General features: G+C 35.8%; 1 protein-coding gene across 4 annotated transcripts in view; it reads left to right on the top strand.

Moving 5' to 3' along the window:
- Nucleotides 1-25398, top strand: part of RNF152 (ring finger protein 152) — a 116626-nt gene that overhangs the window by 81396 nt on the left and 9832 nt on the right. The window lies entirely within an intron of this gene.

Here is a 25398-nt window from a genome sequence, read left to right as displayed (position 1 = left end):
CAAAAAATATCAAATATAGTGGACTGCATGAGACCCACAGTAGTCTCAAATAAAGTCTAAAACAGGAAAAAACGTAATTGGGAAATGTTTTTTAAATATTATTTTATCTTTCCCCAATTATACGTAAAAACAATTTTTAACATTCTTTTTTAAAATTTTGAGTTCCACATGTTCTCCCTCCTTCTCTACCCTCCCCCCTCACTGAGAAGGCAAGCAATTTGATATTGGTTATACACGTGCAGTCATGCAAAACATTTTCATATTAGTTATGTTGTGAAAGAAAACACAGACCAAAAAAAACCCAATTGTGAAGTATTTAACAAAATAAATTAGTAAAAAAGATATGTAAACACGTGTGGTTTTCCTTATGGTTCAGTGGCCCACAGTTTCTGTTTGAGTTTGATACCACTGCTTTAGGCAACTCTCAGAGGAGAGTAGGTGAAGATCTGCTTTGTAGAGAGAGTTTTTTTCACCTGGGAGTGTAATTATTATTGAAATTAAAGGTTTTCAAGTTTAATGATATCAAACTCGAGAAATAGATTCATGTAGAGTGAATATTGACTTAGAAAACCACAAGTCAACATTATCTGTATTTTATTATATTTTTATTTATTTTGTTAAATATTTCCCAGTGATATTTTATTCTACTTCTGGACTTATGAGTTTCTTGACAACCTCAGGTCTGTGGGCTGTAAGTTTGACACTTGTGTTTTAGCTCCTCTCTCGTTGTTTTGGCATACTTACTGTCCCAGAGGAACACTGATGGTTCTCATGTATAATTGCACTCTTTCATACATGGAAATAATGCTGTGAAGCTCTTCTTTTTCCGATAGCTGTAAGAGATTTGTGATAATCCATTCAAATTCTCTTGATCTTTCCCCCTTCAAACAAATACCAATGGATTTGCAATGGAGGTGGCTGAATTTAGGCGTAGCTTTGTAGTCATGGAAATGAGGAAAGGTTTAACTGCCCTACTGGGAGCAGCTGTAGAGAGGTTATAGGAAATAAGTGAGTACTGTGGGTTTCTAAAAAGTAATAACAGGGAAAGATATGCCCACCTTTTTTCCCCATCTTCATAAGGAAGGCTTGCCATTGTGTAGCTTTAGCAACAGAACATGTCTATTTCTTGATGGCAAGCTAAGGACACTTGGCACATGGCAGCTGTATGTTAGCATTACATTTAATTTGTTTGCATTCCCAATCCCAGAGGAAGACAAAACCAGTAGGCATACTGTGCAATATGATTGTGATAACTAATGGGTTATGAAAATGAATATCACTGAAAGAGGTAAGTTGGGGTGACTCATCCTCATTCCCTTCTAGAATGAGGGATAGAAAGGGATAGTTGGCATGATATTTCTATCCCTTTATATTCTTGTCATAATCCCGTTTCTGGGAGAGATGACATTTTTTTTCTAAACCACAAAGTTCCCTTGGTCCCTACACTCTCTTGTTCTCGTCAGTTGAAGAAAACAGATACACAAGACAATAACAGGTGACAGTTGTTCAGTACTGTTTGGTTAGTGCTGTTGTTTCTCCTATCATTTCCTCAGGAAATCATGTTTTAAATCATGTTTTCATATGTGTCTTCAGTGCTGTATGGCTTTACTGAGGTTTCATGATGCTGGAAAACAGAGCAGGGTTGCCACAATTAAAGCTGTCATTGGAAGGGCATTGTTTCCTGATGAGAGTTTGGAATTACATTTGCAGCTCTAACAGTTATGTTCTTAAAACCAGCTTATATTTGAAGCTGCTCTATGCTATATTACTATTCTTTGCACTGCCCCCCTTTAAACAAGTTAGATTTGACCCTGTTTTATGAGGTTATTAAATAACCTGAAAATATTATTTAACTATAATATACTGGCTAGCTTAATAAACAAATTTAAATTGATATAAATTCACCTTCTGACCTCTATATCAGTAATTAGTTTCAGTTAGGCATATAATTTGGGGCTTACTAATAAGTAATATTTATAAGGGACATTAAGGTTTACATAAGCACTTTACATTAGTTTATTTAATCCCTGCAATAGCTATGTAAGGAATTATTATTATCTCCATTTTACAGATCAGAAACCTGAGACTGAGAGAGTTAAATGACTTGCTCAGGAAAGTGAATGTTGTAGACAGGATCTGAACCCTGGGCTATCTGACTCCAAGTTCAATACCCTTTTTCATTATGTTATGCTGCTTCTCAATGACTGTTGTAGTTACCTTTGTAGGTAAAATGGCCAAATATGCCAAAATCAGGGAGTTGGCTTATTTTCTCTGGGAGAACTGTAAGTTTTGGTAGCAGCACTAGAATTTGGATAGGAGAGAGAATTCTTCCATTATTTCACCTTAGGAATCAGGAAGGAATGCATGGGCTTCATTTATGCACTTGTCTAATTATTAAACAGTGAGAAATATAAAACTAACCAGGTACAGATTTATTAGAAGTAGCATACAAAGGGCAGAGAGGACTGACAAAAAGAAAAAAACAGTATTTAGAAACATAGATTAACATGCACAAAATGTCATTTTAATGCCACAAATAGTATTTTCTGACTGAAACCACAGCTGTGGTTTGTTTGGGTTTTTTTCCTGGCAGTATATAACATGGAATGAAGCTAAAGTACCTTTGATTTAAATCAAGATAGGAAGGTTCAAAGTTATTTTTTCAATAAAAAGGGACATTACATTCTCATTTTTTAATAACTTTAGTACAAGACTATAAACTCCATGAGGCCAGAGGCTATGTCTTATTTAAACACTGCCTATCTCCCAGGATCTAGTAAAATATTCTGCACACAAAAATTCTTACTAAATATTTGGTAATTTTTAAATCTTTAATGCAGATGTTCACATCTGAAAGATATGCTTTCCATTCCCTTTGTATATAAGATATACACTTCTAAAGCAGTGGTTTATTTCTGTTTAAAAAAATACTTCTTTAAATAGGGCAGAAAACAATGATGTTTGGATTGTTTTCCCTCTAAGATTAAACAGAAATGTGTGAAGTCATTGAGAGGTGAATCAGTTTCAAGTAAAAAGGATAATTCTAAGATATTTGGGTGAATTTTTTTGGTCATACTCTATTGAGAAGGGTCACTGAAACAAGATGTGGTGATTTTTATATTACCTTTTTCTGTTTGTTCCTAAATTGGAAAAGAAATATTTTCCCATTTCTTCATATCCCAAATGATTTCTCTATTCCCTGAGAGAGAGAGAGAGAAAGTAATTCTACACCTATAGAATGAACTACTATTGTTAGGGTTATGATTTTAATATTTTTTGGTGCATTTAAGTATTTAAGTGACTCCAGTTAGTCACTCAGCAGACATTTGCCAACTGCTGTGCTGAGCCCTGGGAATATAAATTCAAAGAAAAAGAAAGGCATTCCCTGTCCTTAAGAAACTTAATTCTCATGAGGACAGACAACATGTAAAAGGGAACTGAAAAGGAAAAGGGGAGACTAATACCTAGTCAAGAGAACATATTTTAGAAATCCAGAGGAAGAAAGCCTGGTGGGAAATGAAGAGGTAGCTGGACTGGGCTCCCTCCTAAAATGGAGGTTCTGGGAGGAGCCCCCAGAGCAGAGGCTACTGCCAAGGTGTGAGTTCCCAGACTGAAGTGGCCTTCCAGAATGAAGCTGTTCCTGAGGCATAATGGAGAAGTGCAGAGGAGGGGAACCTGGTAGGAGATGAAGATTCATTGATGAAATTTTATTTAAACCTTATGAGTAGACATGTCTTTAATGATTTTCCTGTGTTTGGAATTTATTATAGTTATTATAGTTGGCATTATTAAGGGGTATTGTATAAAGTTAGTGGCATAGTCAGTATTTCTGGGCAGCAATTGATTGACTCTTGAAACGGAGGGTTTTTTTTTTACTTTTATTGAAGAAATCGACTACAGATTGTGCATGACCTATTACAGTACATTTCCCAGAATCACAAAACTGAGCTGGAGTGGACTATAGCATTTAGACCACAGGTTCATGACACAAAAAAGGTTAGGAACTCCTGGAATTCTGGTGAAGCCCCATGGACTCCTTAGAATAATATCTTTAAATTAAAGTACAATTCATGGGATCACAAAAGAAACCAATTATATTAAAATATAGTTATCAGAATATTTCTAAAAATAACTCCAGGATGTTTTCAACCCAGAGTAAGAACCCCTGGTTTAGTCTAATCACCAGGTGCCACCCACACGTTTTACAAATGAAGACACAGACTCAGGTGGGTGAAGTGTCTTTCAAATTCTCAGAAGAAAAGCTGGGATTTCAATAAAAGTGACTTTTTCTAAGAAAAGTCTACATGAATGCATGAGGCAGACGGTACTGTAAGTAGAGCAATGTAATTGGAGTTAGGAAGACTTGACACTTACTAGCTTTGTGAAATCTCTCTAACCCTTACCTTCCTTATCTATAAAATAGGAATAATAAAAACATCTACCTAATAAGGTTGTTGTAAGGATCAAATGAGATGGCATAAGTAAAGTGTTTTATAAACTTTAAAGTTTTGTATCAGTGATAACTATTTCAGTTTAAAAAATGAATGGTCCCATACTAGAACTTAAAATTTCTATATAATGCTTCTTTGAGCTAATAATGTAATAATCACAGCTAGCATTTATATGGTGCTTTAAAGTTTGAAGAATGCTTTACAAATATTATCTCATTTTATCCTCAAAATGATATTGGGATGTATAAAACTGTTATTATCCCCATTACACAGATGATAAACCTGAGGCAAATAGAGGTGAATGACTTGCTTAGGTCACACACCTAGTGAATGTCTGAGGCAGCATTTGAACTCAGATGGTTCCTGATTCCATGCAGCTGCATAGGTATTTGATATTAAAATTGTTTGTAGTTTTTTATAAAAATCCTTTTTTGGTGATGGTAGGACAGTGAATATGGTTAATGAAAGTGAGAAAGAACAATGTATCCTTAACATATTTCTTCCACATAAGCAGTCTAATTGATTTCATTCTAAAAGTTTAAAGAGTTATATGCAGTAGTTTTTAGATTTCTTAATGTGCTGAATGTGCCTTTTTATTACATAACTATTAAAGAATAAGGCAAGGTTTGAAGGTGTGCTTGTGGGAGTAGGACTGGGAGGGGAAGTGACTAAAACAGGATTTCTTTGTTTTGATTTTGTAGCTGGTTTTCCATATTTGGATACAGAAGCAGGTAATACTACTTCTATATTAATGAACATTAGTGAGTTATCTGGCATTTTTAGAACTATAGTTGTAGAACTGCTTACACGTATTTGCTTTTAAATTTTGTTTCGGTGGTTGCTTTACCTTCTTATCTGAGAATTGAGCATTGTTTGTGGTGTGTACAGTGTGTGTCTTTTTAATAACCTTCAAAATTTGTGGCTAGCTAGAGAGAGTTTTTTTTTTTCTGCAAGCTCTATTAACGGAAACATCTGGCCCTCCCAAGCTTAAGAACTGTTGTTTCATTGAGCTTTAATATCCCCTTGCTGAAAGCTACCTTGGTATAAATCAAATTATAAAGCAATGACAAAGGAATGTTCCAACATTTATCTAAATTTAAAATTGAAATTGCAGTTCAAGTAATAGCCTGCAACATTAAGAAAGTCAGAGAATAATCTCTGAGACCTACTCTTTACCTAATTTCACCAGAACAGCAAATATTTCCTAAAACTATTACTACTATTGGGTATTTGAATGTTGGGTCTTTAAAGCTTTGACCGAGAGTGGTTAAGTAATTTTGTTATGATGTATCTGTACCCAGGCAGTGAATAGACTCTGAAACTTCATCTCATTCTATAGTGCCCAATATATAGTTGCTCAGTAGTCAGCGAACTTGGAGTCAGAAGGACTTGAGTTCAAATCCAACCAGAAACTCAGATTCTTATTAGCTGTGTGATTCTAGGCAAATCATTTAACTTCTCATAGCCTCAGTTTTGTATCAGTCAAATGAGGATAATAATAGCACTCACCTCACAGTGTTATTTTGAGGATCAAATGAGATAATATCTCTAAAGCATTTTTTCAAATCTTAAAATAACAGTATAAAAGTTATCCTTAGTATATACTCATATCTCTAAACCATTGCCTTCCCTATCAGATTTCTCCAAAAGTTTAAAAAAAACCCAAATATTTTTCTTGACATTTTATTACAATTTCCTACCTCCACTCCTCATACATTTACACCTGATATGGGAAAACTATTCAGTGACATATAAGTAAAAGGAAATACTAGAAAGGTATTCTTAATAATTATAATATTTGTAATGTGTGACTTTAGAAAGTCTATTGAACCTAAAAGGTCAGTCAGGTCTTTGCTAATCATAATTATAATTTTATATTTTTACTATAACTTGTGGTTACAGTGCTTTTCCACATACCTTACTTCACTTGATTTTCAAAATAGGTCTCTGAAGTAGGTAGAGGATTAATTGTCCTCATTTTGGAGAAAAGAAAGCTGAGGCTCAGGAAAGTGACATGATTTGCCCAAGGACTTACAGTAGAATTGGGTTTTCTTTCAAATCTTTTGTTCTTTCTATTCCATTGGTGTAACCTATATTTTTGGTACTTTTGCAATGACGATATTTTGCTATGATGGGTCTATGGTCACCGAAATTCATACGAAGTTGTTTTTTTTTTTTTAAGTTTGGTTTTCCATGGAATAAGGAATCTGGAAAAGCACTTTGCCAAAAAAATAAGAAACAAACTTTCTAATTTCTCTTTCATTCCAGAGAGAAATTTTCAGAATAATAACCTCCAAGACATGAAGTTGTTAAGAAAAGTCCATAAATTATGAATGATTTTCTGTTTTTAACACCCTTCGGTATCTAGTTTTTTGGGGCTTCTCTTTCTCTCCCATATAACTTGCATATGTCCAAATGGAAAACCAACATTGGTTGAATTATTACAGTAGAAAGTAAAAAGTAGGCAATAGTAAAGTGATAACCAGATTGACAGCTGACCTAAAATGATAGTCATTTTTAGAGCCAGTGCCTTTAGGAATCTCTTTGAAATGTTCTTAAGGATGAGACCTAGCTTTTGAGATTATTCATCTGGAGTCTGCAGAGAGTAGGCTAAGTCAAGCAATAGATACTATATGATCAAAGGAAATAGGACATTGAAGTGACCTTTACAGAAACTAGTTTGAAAGATATCAGAAAACCCCACCAAATTCTCTTTTTGTTGCAGGTCTTACTGAGTTTATAACAGCTAGCTAAATAAAGCATTTATTAAGTACATACTATGTGTCAGGCACTGTTACTCAGTATTGGATATACAAAAATAAGGAAGCAGGATGTCCCCCTACCCTCAAGAAGCTTACATTCTTATAGAGAAAGATAACACATAAAAGGGGCGCTCGAAAGAGGTAAGTATGAAGGGTTTCCAAGCAGGGGGAAGGTGGCTGGTATGGAGGTAGAGCGATAACAATTTTTCTACAGTTAATTTGAAGGCATTTCAAAAGATGTTTGTTTCCTCTTGTTTTGCTTGTAATGGCTTTTATTTTTCTTGCTTTCTCAATGGAGAGAGACTGGAGGGAGACAATTCAGACCTGAAAATTAAATTAAATTAACATTTTTTAAAAAGCCATTAGTTTCCTATTGAAGAAAGTCTTTCCCTCTCCATAATTCCTTTCTAGCCTTAGAGTACTTCAAATTAATTCAAGGTTCTTTATCAGTGATTCTGTGTGCTTCTTCAGAGCTTTCAAAGAATGCTTAATACATTTGGGGAGTTTATAGAAATGTACCTTACTTAATAAAGGAGAAACCCTATAAAATTTTGCTCTATGACCTAGAACGCTTTATGCTCAAAAAATACTGTTGAATTGAATTAATATCATCATTCAAGGATCTGTGACTTTATCAGTGTGGGTACTCTTATCTACCAATGAGGATCACAATCATAGTTGATGAGTTGCTATAGCTGAAGAAATTCATCACATGGTAGCTGGTCTTGTGATGATGAGCCCCTTGTAACTTAACTAGGTCAGTCCTCAAAAGACAAATACACCATTCATTAGCAGGACCATATTATAAAACAAGGCCCACAAACTCTAGCACAGTCCCTAAAACTTGGGTGGTAGGGGAACTCATAGGTGATAGAACAGAATCACAGAGTGAGAGAGAGAGGGAGAGAGAGAGAGAGAGCAAGCAAGTGCAAATGTGCATGCCCCTGGACAGCATTGTCCAGTGAGAGCTGATATAGGAGAGCAGCTGCTAGGCAGCTTTGGTGAGTAGAACAGACTGGAGAAGCCACATCCTTAGAGGGACCCTCGGTTATACTTTTATCTTATCTTTTGGGTTAAGCACAGCAGCATAGTGCTTACTTGACTTCCATTTTTGAAAAACAGTAAATGCTTTGTTACCATCTTGAGGGACCTTTTGTCTTGATGAGGGCATTTCTAACTGGGAGGTTTTCTATTTTTGGCCTGTGAGCTGGAAAAGGGACATTTCTAATCTTAATTCTTCCCCATAGCTCATTTTCCCTTTGCTATATTTACAAACATATCCTGAAACTATTCAGAAATGTCTGTCTGAAGACTGCCATTCACATAGGCCTTCGTATTGTTCTCGTTCAGACTTTTCTGTGGTCTTGGGAGTTTATCCATGACATTGAGGTGTGGTAGAAGGGGAACTGGGCAGGAAATCTGGTGACCTGAGTTCTAGTTCTCCCAACTGTGTGGCTTTGAACAAATCACTTAACCAATTTGACCCTGTTCTAATGGAAAAAATGAGTGGGTTGGATTACATAATGTCTAAAGTCCTGACGTTCTATGATGATATGTACATTGTTTATTGCAGAGTAAAGAGGGCATTCCTTCCGTGTTGCTTTTCCATTGAGTTGTGCTGTTGTCACTTCATATCCCATTTCATCTTTGGGATTCTTTAATCTACCCTGGCAGATACTCATAGTCTGATAAGTTTTTTTTTAATTTTTTGCTTTACCTGTGTTAGTTTTAGCTTCTCCAGTGCCTTCAGCTTTACTCAAAGTTCTGCCAGTCTAGGAAATTAATCAATGTTCCAGTGGTACTTGTCTGTCCACCTGATTGCATCTTTCATTACCTCCTTTCCCCAGAGAATGTTTGGGATCCCCTGGCAGTCTTTTATAGCTAGCTACTCCCTGCTTTTCTGACTGTCACCAATTTTTTTTGACTGTCACTGGGTAATCAGAACAAACTAAAAATAAAACAATGTCCCTGATTAATGTCAAAGTCAACATTGCCCTCCTGTCAGAAGCAGACAGCTTTTTCGGCCTCATAGACAGACCTTCATTCTTTAAGATGATCTGGAGTACTTTCAGCTTATAACCATGTTTGAATTTTGGTAGTAGGGGTTGATTCAGGAAGAATAGTGACTGAAAACACCAAAGGCAGCTTTTCTTTTTTCTTTTCTTTCATTCTTTTTTTTAAGTAGAATTTAAATACAAATGAAAACCTTAAGGGGCTTTATAAATCTCCTGGTCCAACCATCTCCTTATATAGATGTGGAAAAGGAAGTCTAGATCAGTTTATTGACATTATCATTCTTTTTTAAAAAAATTTTATTAATTTATTTTGATTTATCAACAATCACTTCCATATGCTTTTGAGTTGAAAATTTTTCTCCCCCTTCTTCCCCCACATCCTCCCCAAGACGGCATACAATCTGATATAGGTTTTACATTTACATACCCATTAAACATATTTTCACATTAGTGAAGTTGTAAGTAAAAATGAAAACCAATAGGAGGAACCATCAGAAACATGAAGCAAAACTCAACAGAAGATAAAAGTAAGTGATAGCGATTCGACTTCCATAGTTCTTTCTTTGGATGTGGACAGCATTTTACATCCCAAGGCCTCTGGAGATGTCTTAGATCCTTATAATGCTGAGAAGGGTTCAGTTTAACAATATTGCATAACATGTCTGTTATTGTGTACAAAGTCCTCTCTTGGTTCTGCTCACTTCACTCAGCATCAGACCGTATAAGTCCTTCCAGGTTTTTCTGAAGTCAGCCTGTTCATCATTTCTTATAGCACAATAGTATTCCATTACATTCATATAGCACAACTTGCTCAGCCATTCCCCAGTGGATGGGCATCCTCTCAATTTCCAGTTCTTTGCCACCACAAAAAGAGCTGCTATGAATATTTTTGTACATGTGGGTCCTTTTCCCATTTGTTTGATCTCTTTGGGATATAGCCCTAGAAGTGCTATTGCTGGATCAAAGGGTATGTGCATTTTTGTAGCCCTTTGGGCATAGTTCCAAATTGTTCTCCAAAATGGTTGAATCATTTCACAACTCCACCAGTAATGTATTAGCGTTCCAATTTTCCCACATCTTCTCCAACAGTTATCATTTTCCTGTTTTGTATTGACATTGTTATTCAAGGTCACAGAAGAAAGGGGTAGAATTTCCAAAGAGAAAGATTTCTTTATGTAAGAAAACACTTCTTAACAATTAAAGCTTCTCTCAAAATGGAAAAGGTTGCCTTGGGAAGTAGTAGGTTCCCTGTCTCTTGGGGTTCTTTAAGCAAAAGCCAGAATGTTACTTGTTGGATAAGTGGTTGCATATTCTTGTTCAGGTGTAGAATAGACTCGATTACTTTGTGAGGTCTCTTCTGCATTTTAGATTCAGAGATTTTGTGAGATTAGCAAAGCCAGGATTTGAACCCACATCATTTTGACTCTTAAGTTCCATACTCTTTCAGCTATGGCTACTTTATCTGTTAATTCTTGCTTGACACATTTATTAAACCTGAGGCAGTTATATAGAAAGATTTCTACCTTAATGACCCACTGGCTTTTAGGCTCATTATCTGAAAGTGAGTTCATCTTCTTTTTTCCCCAAAACCCTCCCCTTCCCCAACTTTTCTATTTTTGTTGAGGATAATTAGCATCCTTCCGTCACTCAGGGTTGAAAGCTTCTCTCTCTCCAACTACCTCCGTTCACTTACCAAATCTCCTATCCTAACTCCATAATATCTCTGAAATCTGTATTTCTTCCCAATTTATATGAGTGCCACACTAATTCAGTCCTTCATCACCTCTTAGCTGGCCTCCCTGATGCCAGTCTGAGATTTCTGATCCATTCTTTGCACACTTGCCACAAGTCAGACCCTCTCTCTTTGCTGCCTCAAAAACCTTCAGTGTGTCTCCATTGCTGTCAAGATAAAATACAACATCCGTTTCATGGCATTTAAGACCCCTGCCCCCCACAGTCTTGCCTCTAAATTGCTGTTCCAGCTTTATTTTACATTAGTCTCCATCATGAACTCTGTTTTCTAGCCAAATGGACTTTTCATTGTATTTTAAGCTCTACAAACTGCCCTCCATTTCTCAGAATTTGTGGCTTCTCTGTTCCTGAGGATGTATTCCTTCCCCAATTCTGGGTATTAGAAGCCCTATATTTTAAAACTTAGCCTAGGTGCCACCTGAGTTCAACCTACTTGTGAAAGTATGCATTCTTCCCTTCAAGTGTTCATTAGACACTTTGTCTAGATTTTTCCTCATTGGCTTCCATGTTTCCTTAGGATGTATTCTACTTACCTGTATGTGTGTTATATTGCATCCTCTCATCCCTATTCCAGAATGTAACCTCATTCAGGGTAAGGATTACAATTCTTTGTTCCCAACACCTAATGCGGGAGCAGTGTTTCATACCATGTTTTGCTCTTTTGCTCACTATTTCACATGAACAAGCATTTATAGAATCCGAGAGAAGAGACTCAGGAGCTATTTAGGAACTCTCCCTAACAGGAACTCTTCACTTGGCCCCCTGTATCCCCCTCAATATCCCTGACAAGTAGGCATTCAGGTTCTACTTCAAGAGAGGGAACACGCAACCTCTAAAGGTAACCAGCCTCTTCCACTTGTGAAGACTTCCCTTTTGGGAGAATTTTTCCTTCCTTCAAGCTGAAATGTATTATTTGTACCTTGTCATGCTCCTAGTGATGCCCTCTGAGGCCAAACCAGAACAAGTCTCATTCCTCTTTCATGGGACAGTGCTTTAAATACCTGAGGACGGCACAATTTCTCCCAGTCTTCTCGTTAGGCTAAGGTGAAATATTAGGAACTAGCATTTATTAAGCACCTGTGCTAGGGTCCTCATGTTACCAAGTTTTTCATATCACACATTCCTATCAATAAAAAAAAATTGAGGACATTTCCCTAATATGTATAAATTTGCTTGTTTATAAATTATATGAATGTACTAACTGTATTGTATATGTGTGTATACATACATTTATATATATAAAATATATATGTACAGAAATACACACACACACACACACCATCTATCTATCTAGGGCAGCTAAGTGGTGTGGTGGATGGAGCACAAGGCCTGGAGTCAGGAAGACCTGAGTTCAAATACAGCCTTAGACATGTACTAGCTCTGTGATCCTGGGCAAATCACTTAATCCTGTTTGCTTCAGCTTCCTCATCTGTAAAGTGAGCTGGAGAAGGAAATGGCAAAACACTCTTTATCTTTGCCAAAAAAACTCCAAATAGGCTCACAAAGAGTTGGACATGACTGAAATAATTTAATGACATCCATACATCCACCTATTTATCTACCTACCTATCTATCTAATAAAACATGCCAAAAAAAGAAGATAAGTTTGGCAGCTGGACGGAGGATGGATTAGAGAGGGGCAAGATTTGAGTCAGAAACCAAATTTGAGCTGTTTCAACAGTCCAAGCTTGAAGTATTTGCCAGGGGACAGATGTAAAAGATGGAGAAATTTTCATAACCTCAGAATTATCTCTGAGTCCTCATTCTCTGCTACCCTACATCCAATCAGTTACCAAAGGAGGAAAGAGCAGAAATAATTTGGCCATCCTATGAAGAAATACCCATGAGAAATTCTCAGTGGGGTTTTAGCTTTATTGTTCATAAAAACCGCTATTTTCTAGTGAGTCAAATCTAAAATAATATTGGACTATAAAATAAGTCAATATAAACTGTCAAAAGCTGAGTTTAGAAATAGCTTTTCCTGGACTTAGGTACCTGTATGGACAAGATGACAGAATAGCCATTACCACTCAGGTCATGTCTATTGGTATTCTAGTTGAGATACAGTATGTTTACTAAAATCTAACATAACTAGGTAGTTTTTACTTACTGAAATACTAAGGAAATAGAATTATAATTACTTTGTATAATTGCACTTAAATATTTGTAATACTTTCCTATAGTATTATTTAATATGACCAGTGTTCTAAAGATAAATCATAAAATTCAAGAAAAAAAGAGAAATAGTATAGTTTGTTCCGTGGCTTTCTTCAGAGATAGGATTAGTTAGAATCAACACAGCCATTAAAGTAAAGGGCAACATACAAGAACCTTAATTAAAATAGTTCATGATCATTAAAATATAATCAATATGAAATCAGAAATTGGTTCAAGATGAATCATTATTATTAACAAAATTGCCATTACTGTAAATTGGAATATTTGATGTTTCCTGAGAATCTCAGCATAGAATCATAAGATCATGAAATTTAGAGCTACAAGTGCTCATCTAGGCTAACTCCCTCATTTTTGAGGGTTGCTTATTCTGTCTCTTTCTAGTCAGATGTTCCCAAGACTGAATTTAAAAAACTATTGTGAATTATAAATGTAAGGCAGGGTATGTTTGTTCTATTACCATTGACAAGTTTCATGAAAAGGGTTATACAATATTTCTTTCTGAGTCAATTTAAAATAATATTATTTATAAAAATACTCAGAAGAAATTTTCTGCATTGAAAAAATAAAATGAAAACATTGAAATATTCCCTAGAAGCCCCAGAAAAGTTTTTATAAATCCCTGAGTAGTCCTTTTTGTGTGGCAATTTTTTTTAAAGCCACAAAAAACAAGCTCTCTCTTTTTAGACAAATAAGCTCAGATTTAAATAATTGGAGTAATATTTATTGTTCAGGGGGTAGGTAAAGCCAATATAACAAAAAAACCCTGACAATTTAACCTAACTAACCTATTTATAATTTGCATAACAAATTAATAAAATTTTATCTTTCTAAGGTAGAAAAAATAATAACAAAGTTCACTCAGAAGAACTAAAGGTTAGGAATTTCAAAGAAATCATGTGAAAAAAATGTAAAGGAAAGAGATTCAGCAGTTGTCAGATCTTAAAGTATATTATAAGGTGAGAGCATTGTTGAAGTGTAAAATGGATAATTTTGATTATTTTAAATTAAAATTGTCTTATATAAATAAAACCAATGTAGCCAAGAATAGAAGGAATGCCAAAAATTGGGGGAAAACTTTCATTGACAGTCTCTCAGATAGGATGAGATTGTGTTGAAATATTGCTGTGATGTAGGAAATGATGAGCTGGTTGATTTAGAAAAACACGGAAAGACTTGGACCAATGAAGGACGATGTTATCCACCTCCAGAAAAAAAGATAACAAGTGGAAATATGCATAGTATGGTCTTATATATATATGTGTATGAGTGTACATGTGTACATATGTATATAGATATCTGTGTATGTATATATATATATATAAAATCTATCTATATGTCTGTATATATATTATATATATGTATATATATACACACACACACACACACACACACATATACATATATGTGTGTTTAGTTGTAGCCTTTTTTTGGGGGGGAGGGAAAAATAAAAAATGCACAGCAGAGAACAAAAGAAAACCTACAAGGAAGAAAAGTTGAGTAGCTTTGAAAACAGTGTGTAGTATTTATTATATAGTTTTTTCTTGAAATGGAAATCTATTATTTTAAAATCCTCTCATGTTCTGCTATATACATGGAAATGTTCTTTTTTTTCTTTTCTTATTTTGTATTTAAGTTTAAAATGAATAAAAAATATACAAAAAAATGAAGATCTCAGTCACAAAATCAAGGTATACATTTGTTCTGATCATACAAGTTTTGACATTGTCTCAAGCTTTTATAGGCTATAACAATTATTATAATAGCTAGAATTTATATAATGCTTTAAGGTTTGCAAAATACTTTGCAGATTTTATGTTCATATTTCCCCCATTTTATCCTTAAAACATAGAAGGTAGATACTGTTATGACTCCCATTTTGCAAATGAGGAGACTGAGGCAGATGGCAGTTAAGTGACTTGCCCAGGGTTACACAGCTGGTTAGTGTCTGAGGCCAAATTTGCACTTAGGTCTGTTTGAACTCCAGGTCTAAAACTATCGACTGTCCCACTTAGCCTTCTAGATAAAGATGATAGGTAGCATTTATTTATACAGCATTCAAAAGTCTACGAAGTGATCTCCCTCCTTCCCCCCTCGTCTGTATACACACACACACACACACACACACATATGGATCTACCTACACACACATTTATGTAATAAACATGTAATCTCATTGTATGAGAATGATTACTATATGTAAAAATTCTCATTCCTATTTGATCAAGATTTGAATACTATGTCCTCTTACATATTAGTAAAACAAAGCCAGAATAGGTTTTTCAAAGCAATTCACAACTCACAAAAATTTCCTTTCCTGTACTACAATTGAAATTATATGTTAATATCTTATAATCTATTTAGACACTTCTTTTCTTTTCCTTCCTTTCTCCTAAGTTCACTTAGGACTTTATAGTTTACGATGAAAGAGGGAAAGAATGATTCATCATTAGACTTGGTCTATAGCCTCATAAATTCCTTTCTCTTTACCTAACTAATCATCATCATCACTAATTATGCCCTATAAAATAAACTGGAATGCAGTGCAGTGTGGTTTAATATAGAATGGAATGATTTATAAATTAGAGATACTGCTGTCAAAATACTTTAAGTGGTTAAGCCCTGAAAATATGAACTGCACTAACTTTCCTCTGGTCTTAAAAGAAGACATTGGATCCTGTTCATTATTGTTAGCATTGGGCTAAATGGATGGAGGCAGATGTAAAAAAAATTAAATTTTAAATTTGGAACATAAAGAGGCTATGGACGAAGTGAAATTTCCTCTGTGGAAAAAGAGTAGTGGAAGTTTTATGGATGGGTGCTACCCCAAGGCTACTCAAATGTTTGGCTCTTTGTGACCCCATTTAGGGTTTTCTTGGCAAAGATACTGGAGTAGTTTGCCCTTTCTTGCTCCAACTCATTTTACAAATGGGGAAACTGAGGCCAATAGGGTTAAGTTACTTGCCAAGGGTCACATAGCTAGTAAGTATCAGAGAATAGTGTCTAATGCTGGCTTTGAACTCAGGTCTTTCTGATTCTGGGCCCAGTGCGCTATCCATTATGCCACCTAGCTGCCCCATGGCACAATAGTATTCAATTACATTCATATGCCATAATTTGTTCAGCCATTCCCCAGTTGATTCCCTCCCCCTTTAGTTTCCAGTTCTCTGTCACTACAAAAAGACCTCAAAAGAGCTGCTATAAATATTTTTGTACATACGGATACTTTCCCTTTGCATGCCAAATCCTTTAAAGTGTGGTATCCAGGCCACTTGCAGAAATAAAGTAATTTCTACTGTAAAAAAAAAAGGCCTTTCCAAATTCATAAAATAGGTAGCTACCATTATGTCCCTGCTTCTTCCATCTAATTGGATCTTCCCCTACTAAATTGTGTGTTTTGACTATTGCCTGACAGTGTACTTTTGTAACCAATGAAATTCAACAGATACTGTATTGACATGATGATAGTTCATTCATAATTAGGACATTCTTCAATAAACTGAACAACTAATCACTTCAACAATTTAGAAGATATTTGTTAAGTGCCTGCTAGGTACTGTACCTGTGATTTCATTGGGATGGGGCATTTCTGTGTGAGGAAACTCCCTCTAAAACTGAGGCTCAGAGAGTCTTAGTAATGTATTCATAGTCACAATAGCTAAAAAATGTTGGCTCCTAGATTCAAATCTAGGCTCCAAGTCTAATACCCTTTTAACTATCTTACTTACCCTTGGGCCAAAGTGCTTTTCAAGATAGTTCAAATTTAATTTTACCATAGACTTCAGAGAGAAAATGGGATTCACTTAAATAGAAGTTATGTCAAACTTGCAGGATGTTTTGTTAATTTGTGTTTTTTTCAATTTTATTAATTTATTGATTTATCAACAATCACTTCCATGTGGTTTTGAGTTGAAAATTTTTTTCCCCCTTCCTCCTCCCCACCCTCCCCAAGATGGAGCACAATCTGATATAGGCTTTATATTTACATTCCTGTTAAACATATTTTCACATTAGTGAAGTTATAAGTAAAAATAAAAACGAATATAAGGAACCATCAGAAAGATGAAACAAAACTCAACAGAAAAATAAGTGATAGTGATTCGACTTCCATAGTTCTTTCTTTGGATGTGGACTGCATTTTCCATCCAAAGGCTTCTGGAGATGTCTTAGATCCTTATAATGCTGAGAAGGGTTCAGTTTAACAATATTAGTCATTGCATAACGTGGCTGTTATTGTGTACAAAGTCCTCTTGGTTCTCACTTCACTCAGCATCAGACCATATAAGTCTTTCCAGGTTTTTCTGAAGTCAGCCTGTTCATCATTTCTTATAGCACAATAGTATTCCATTACATTCATATACCACAACTTGCTCAGCCATTCCCCAGTGGATGGGCATCCTCTCAATTTCCAATTCTTTGCCACCACAAAAAGAGCTGCTATGAATATTTTTGTACATGTGGGTCCTTTTCCCATTTGTTTGATCTCTTTGGGATATAGCCCTAGAAGTGCTATTGCTGGATCAAAGGGTATGCACATTTTTGTAGCCCTTTGGGCATAGTTCCAAATTGTTCTCCAAAATGGTTGGATCATTTCACAACTCCACCAACAATGTATTAGTGTTCCAATTTTCCCACATCTTCTCCAACATTTATCATTTTCCTGTTTTGTCATGTTGGCCAATCTGATAGGTGTGATGTGGTACCTCAGAGTTGTTTTGATTTGCATTTCTCTAATCAATAACGATTTAGAGCATTTTTTCATATGACTATAGATGGCTTTAATTTCTTCATCTGAGAACTGTCTGTTCATATCCTTTGACCATTTATCAATTGGGGAATGGCTTGTGTTCTTATAAATTTGTCTTAATTCTCTATATATTTTAGAAATGAGGCCTTTATCAGAGAGACTGGTTGTAAAAATTCTTTCCCAATTTTCTACCTTCCTTCTAATCTTATTTGCATTGGCTTTGTTTGTGCAAAAACTTTTCAATTTAATGTAATCAAAATTATCCATTTTGCTTTTCATAATGTTCTCTATCTCCTGTTTGGTCATGAATTCTTCTGTTCTCCATAGATCTGATAGGTAAACTATTCCTTGTTCTCCCAGTTTACTTATGGTATCAGCCTTTATATCTAAGTCATGAACCCATTTTGACTTTATTTTGGTATATGGTGTGAGATTTGGGTCTATGCCTAGTTTCTGCCATACTCTTTTCCAGTTTTCCCAGCAGTTTTTTTCAAAAGTGGGTTCTTATCCAGAAGCTGGGGTCTTTGGGTTTATCAAATAATAGATTACTATAGTCATTGACTACTGTGTCTTGCATATTTAACCTATTCCACTGATCCACCTCCCTATTTCTTAGCCAGTACCAAGCAGTTTTGATGATTGCTGCTTTATAATACAATTTAAGATCTGGAATTGCTAGGCCACCTTCCCCTGCATTTCTTTTCATTAGTTCCTTTGATATTCTGGACCTTTTGTTTTTCCAAATGAATCTTGTTATTATTTTTTCTAACTCTATAAAATAATTTTTGGTAGTTTGATTGGTATGGCACTGAATAAGTAAATTAGCTTAGGTAGGATTGTCATTTTTATTATATTAGCTCGGCCTACCCATGAGCAACTGATGTTTTTCCAATTATTTAGATCTGATTTTATTTGTGTGAAAAGTGTTTTGTAATTGTGTTCATAGAGTTCCTGGGTTTGTTTGGAGGTAGACTCCTAAATATTTTATAATGTCTACAGTAAGTTTAAATGGGATTTCTCTTTCTATCTCTTGCTGTTGGGCTTTGTTGGTAATATATAGAAATGCTGATGATTTATGTGGGTTTATTTTATAGCCTGCAACTTTGCTAAAGTTGTTTATTATTTCAAGTAGTTTTTTACTTGATTCTCTAGGATTCTCTAAGTATATCATCATGTCATCTGCAAAGAGTGATAGCTTTGTTTCTTCTTTGCCTATTCTAATGCCTTCAATTTCTTTTTCTTCTCTTATTGCTAAAGCTAAGGTTTCCAGTACAATATTGAATAACAGTGGTGATAATGGACATCCTTGTTTCACCCCCATCTTATTGGAAATGCTTCTAGCCTGTCCCCATTACATATAATGCTTGCTGAAGGTTTTAGATAATGCTATTTATTATTTTAAGGAAGACTCCATTTATACCTATGCTTTCTAGTGTTTTTAATAGGAATGGGTGTTGTATTTTATCAAAAGCTTTTTCTGCATCTATTGAGATGATCATGTGGTTTCTGTTGGTTTTGGTGTTGATATGCTCAATGATGCTGATAGTTTTCCTATTGAACCAACCTGCATTCCTGGTATAAATCCTACCTGGTCATAGTGTATTATTCTTGTGATAAGTTGCTGCAATCTATTGCTAGTATTTTGTTTAAAATTTTTGCATCTATATTCATTAGAGAAATTGGTCTATAATTTTCTTTCTCTATTTTGACTCTTCCTGGTTTAGGTATCAACACCATATTTATATCATAAAAAGAATTTGGTAAGACTCCTTCTTCACCTATTTTCCCAAATAGTCTATATAGTATTGGAATTAATTGTTCTTTAAATGTTTGATAGAATTCGCATGTAAATCCATCTGGCCCTGGAGATTTTTTCCTAGGGAGTTCATCAATGGCTTGTTCAATTTCTTTTTCTGAGATGGGGTTATTTAAGTATTTTACTTCCTCTTCGTTAATCTGGGCAATTTATATTTTTGTAAATATGTATCCATTTCACTAAGATTGTCAAATTTGTTGGCATATAGTTGGGCAAAATAATTCCTAATTATTGTTTTAATTTCCTCTTCCTTGGTGGTAGCTTCACCCTTTTCATTCTTGATACTAGTAATTTGGTTTTCTTCTTTCTTTTTTTAATTAAATTAATCAAAGGTTTATCTATTTTATTGTTTTTTTCATAAAACCAGCTCTTAGTTTTATTTATTAGTTCAATAGTTTTCTTAATTTCAATTTTATTAATTTTTCCTTTGGTTTTCAATATTTCTAATTTGTGTTTAGTTGAGGATTTTTAAGTTGTTCTTTTTCTAGTTTTTTTTTGTATGCCCAATTCATTAATCTCCTCTTTTTCTATTTTATTTATGTAAGCATTTAGAGATATAAAACTTCCCCTAAGAACTGCTTTTGCTGCATCCCATAGTTTTGGTATGTTGTCTCATTATTGTCAGTCACTTGAATGAAATTATTGATTGTTTCTACGATTTGTTGTTTGACCCAATCATTTTTTAGGATTAGATTATTTAGTTTCTAATTATTTTTTAGTCTACCTTTCCATGGATCTTTATTACATATAATTTTTATTGTCATGATCTGAAAAGGATGCATTTAATATTTCTGCCTTTCTGCATTGGATTGTGAGGTTTTTATGCCCTAGTACATGGTCAATTTTTGTGTATGTGCCATGTACTGCGAGAAAAAAGTATATTCCTTTCTATCCCCATTCAGTTTTCTCCAGAGGTCTATCATACCTAACTTTTCTAATGTTCTATTCACCTCCTTAACTTCTTTCTTGTTTATTTTGTGATTAGATTTAAGTGGTGCAGAGAGGGGGAGGTTCAGGTCCCCACTAGTATAGTTTTGCTGTCTATTTCTTCCTGTAACTCCCTGAACTTCTCCTCTAAGAATTTGGATGCTATACCATTTGGTGCATATATGTTTAGTAATGATATTACTTCATTGTCTATGGTGCCTTTTAGCAGGATGTAGTTTCCTTCCTTATCTCTTTTGGTTAGACCTATTTTTGCTTTTGCTTTGTCTGAGATCAGGATTGCTACCCCTGCTTTTTTTACTTCAGCTGAAGCAAAATATATTCTGCTCCAGCCTTTTACCTTTACCCTGTATGTGTCACTCTTTTTCAAATGTGTTTCCTGTAAACAACATATTGTAGGATTATGGTTTTTAATCCATTCTGCAATCCATTTCCGTTTTATGGGAGAGTTCATCCCATTCACATTCACAGTTATGATTACTATCTGTGTCTTTTTCTCACACATCCTTTCCCCCCATTTATGCTTTTCTTTCTCCTTTTTCCTTTCCCCCTTCACTAGTGTTTTGCTTTTGACCACTCCTTCAGTCCTCTCCCTTTTTTATCCCTTTCCCTTTCCTTCTTTAGTCTTACTGCTTCTTCCCTCCCTTCTTTCCCCCCCCTTTTCTTTCCCCTTTTCCCTCCTACTGCCTATAGGGCAAGTTAGATTTCTATACCTAACTGATTATGTTATGCCCTTCTTGAGCCAAATCTGATGAGAGTAAGGCTCAAAAAATGCTTACCCACCCCCTTCTGCTGTAATAGGATTTTGTGTCTTTTCCTGTAATGTAATTTACCCTTGTCTGCCTCCTCCTTTCTCAGTACATTTTCTAAAGATAGATTGATCCACTTATTTGGATCCATTTAACCCACTTGATTAGATTTTTTTTTATCATTACATCAAAGTCAACTAATATCCACCCTCTTTATGTATACTCCTTTAACAAGGTGTAATAACAATACAGTTCTCAAGGGTTGCAAGTCTCATATTCCCTTGTAGGGGTTTAAACAGTGCCCCGCCCCCTTATTAACAACATATTGTATCTTTCTGTCCCATTTACCTTTGAAGTCCTTTGAAGATCAAATTTTTTGTTGAGCTCTGGTCTTTTTATCAGGAAAGTTTGGAAGTCTCCTATTTCGTTGAATATCCACCTCCTCCCTTGAAAAATGATGCTCATTTTTGCTGGGTAATTGATCCTTGGCTGCATTCCAAGCTCCTTTGCCTTATGGAATATCATGTTCCATGCCCTGAGGTCTTTTAATGTAGAAGCTGCAAGGTCCTGTGTAATCCTGACTGTGGTTCCATGATATTTAAATTGTTTCTTTCTGGCTGCTTGCAGCACTTTCTCTTTCATCTGGTAATTTTGTAATTTTGCTATTATATTTCTTGGCATTGTCAATTTGGGATCTCTTTCAGGTGGTGATCGTGGATTCTTTCTATGGTTATTTTCCCTTCTGGTTCTAGGACTTCCAGGCAGTTTTCCTTTATGATTTCCTGAAAGATACTGTCCAGGCTCTTTTTTTCATCATGATTTTCAGGTAGTCCAATAATTTTTAAATTGTCTCTCCTGAGTCGATTTTCCAGGTCGTTGTTTTACTGATGAGGTATTTTAATTTTCATCTATTTTTTCATTTTTTTGTTTCTGTTTGACTGATTCTTGCTCTCTCATAGAGACATTCGTTTCCATTTGTCCAGTTCTAGTTTTTAACAGATTGTTTTCTTCTGTTAGTTTTTTTCCTTCCTTCTTCGGTTTTCCAATTGTGGCTTTGAGGGACTTGTTTTCTTCAGTGTATTTTTTTTCCAATTGGCCAATTGTATTTTTGAAGGACTCTTCTACCTCTCTCATTTGACTTTAAAATCCTTCTTGAGCTCTTCTAAGAAGGCTTTTTGGGCTTCAGACCAGTTCATATTCCCTTTTGTTGTTGCAGATGTGGGTTTGTTGACAATGTTGTCCTCTTCAGAATTTCTGTCTTGATCTTCACTCTTCTCATAATATGAATCTATGGTATGTTTCTTTTTACTCATGGTGTTTCTTTATTCCCTGGCCTTTAAAGAGATTGAGCTCTCCTGCTGGGGAACAGAGGGCACTGACCCAAGCTTCTTGTGTTGGGAGCCTAGGTCTTGGTCACTGGCTTTGTGTGCTGGGGCCTCTTATGTTGGCAATTGGAGGCTGTAGGTTTCTGGCAGCTTACCTTGTGTTGGGCTGGAATCAGCAAGGCTGGAACTTTCAGGCAATTCTAGGTTGCCTGCTTTTCCTTTCCTTTAGCTTTCTTCAGCTCCTTTTAGATGGGTCCTGTAGGGTATTTATCTGCCTGGGGTCCCCTGCAGTGTTGTCTCCCTTGTTTCTCCTAATGCACTGGGAGATTCCTTTGTGGTAGAGTGCCGAGGCACCTGATCGTTTTCTGAGCTGGTTTCCACCCATTCCCCCCCCCCCCACTGAGGCACTGGGAGGTCCAGGTGTTGCTGTTTGCCTGCTCTACCACCTGTGCTTCAGGATTTCTTCACAATTGGAGGCTTCAGGGCTCCTACAGCTCACCTGGTGTTGGGCTGGAACCAGCAAGGCCAGGGCTTTAGGAAGCCTCTAGGTTGTTTTCTTCACCTCCTTTCAGAATGCCGCAGGGTACTTATCTACCTGGGGCCCCTTGTAGTTCTGCCTCCCTTATTTTTGCTGAGGCACTGGGAGACCAGTTTTCTGGGCTGCTGCACTGCTGCTCCTCATCCTTCCTCTAGTTCAGGTGTTCCAGGGTTTTTTTCTGGGGTGATATTTTCTGGGTTTTCAGAGGTTGATAGGGGACAGTGAGAGCAGCTACTTTTTCACTCTGCCATCTTGGCTCCCAGAAGGGGAAGTCCATGTTTTGTTCATTTGCATGTAACCAGGTTTTCATTTTTTCATAGTTGATAATGATCAGTGAGTTAATGATACCTGGCAAAAGTTTTACTTTTGCAGCTAGGGAGGAGATGAACAAAGATGAAGAGGTTACCAAAGCTTAAGCTTGTAATGCCAAATAGCATTTTAAGAGTGTTTATATCTTCTTTCTCTTTATCAGTGTTTGATTGCTAAAAACTGTATTTGGTCAGGTGTGTCTTTGGTTCAAAAACGACATGGTCAGACAGAGTAATGGCATAGAAGGGAAGGATGATCCTGTTTGATTGTTTTTTTATTATTATGGAATGTTAAAACCAAATTTTACTTTTTTTTTAGTCAATGAAAATCCACCTTCTCTCTCTCCCACATTGAGAAAGAAATAAAAACAAAGTCTCGGTCTCAAACATGTATAGTTAAGCAAAACACATTTCTGTGCTGACCATATCAAAATGAAACGTCGCAGCTCTTCAGTCTGGTCAGTCATCTCTGTCAGGAGGTGGATGACATGTTTCATCATGAGTCTTCAAGAATCTTAATATAAGGAACTTTTAAGCTACTTGGATAAGAAATATTCTATATATACGCTGTATGTGTAAGATTAGAAAGTCTTTGAAAATGATCAGAATCTATTAGAGGAATTTATGAGGGAAAGTCACCAACACTAGATGTCCTGCAGACGTCTCAAACTCAACCTGCCCAGCTCATATGATTATCATCCTTTCTACCACTCTTCCTAATTTTCCTTAGTTTTGTGAGAAATGTCTCTATACTTCTGGTCTTTCAAGTTTGCAACCTCAGTGTCTTCCAATTAGTTATCTTGGTTTGCAGTCTTGGAGTTATTCTTGCTTCCTCACTTTCCCTTATCCTTCACATTCAGCCAGTTGCAAAGGCCCATTGACTCTACCTTTATCTACAACATAGCAAACATCCATTCCCTTCTCTCTAGCCAGTCATGTAGTTGAGGCCATCATTATCCCTTGCTTGTACTAGTATACTTAACCCCCATGTGGTTCCCCTGCTTCAAGTCTCTTCCTCCTGCAATTCATTTTCCATACAGCTGTGAAAGTGATATTCCTAAAGCATAGGTCTGCCCATGTCATTCCCCAAAGTCATTGCTTTAAAAACTAGTGACTTTAGGTCAAATTTAGATTCCTTCCTTTATTTGGCATTTTGGGTCTTTCACAGTCTGGCCCCAGTCTATCTTTTTAGGCATATTATATATTATTTTCCTTTATGCGTGCACTCAAATTCAGTCGTAGCTTAGATCAGAGATTCAGGGCTAGAGGGAACCTTAGAAGACATTTAATCTGAGACCGTGGGAGGTTGAGACTCGCTCAAGGTCACATGGGTAGGAAGAGTCAGGATTTGAATCCCAGATCCTCTTGATTCAAAAGCCAGCACTTTTTCCACTGTCCTGGCACATAAGCACTTAATAAATGTGTATTGTTTGCTTGCCAGATTATATACCATGTTGCCTGTTCCTTTTCATTCCTCACCTTTCATCTCCACTCTCTTGACTTTTGCACAAGTGATTTCCTATCCTATCCCTGAGTGCAATTCTCCCTCACCACGTAGTTCTTCAAAGCTCAGTTCAATATCACATCTTTTGTAGTTACCTCTCCCACCCCAGCTGCCAATCCCTTCTTCTACCCTCAAATTTTCTTTGTATTTACATCGATATATATATATATATATATATATATATATATGTATATATATATATGTATATATATATTATTTTGATAGAGTGTAAGTTCCTTGAGGGTAGAACTGTTTTAGTTTTGTCTCTGTAATCCTGGCATCTGATGCAGTTGCTGACACATGGGTGCTTA

Source organism: Phascolarctos cinereus, unplaced genomic scaffold (assembly GCF_003287225.1).
Source record: "Phascolarctos cinereus isolate Bilbo 61053 unplaced genomic scaffold, phaCin_HiC Scaffold_4;HRSCAF=312, whole genome shotgun sequence".
NCBI lineage: Eukaryota > Metazoa > Chordata > Mammalia > Diprotodontia > Phascolarctidae > Phascolarctos > Phascolarctos cinereus.
This window is presented reverse-complemented; position numbering and strand designations above follow the sequence as displayed.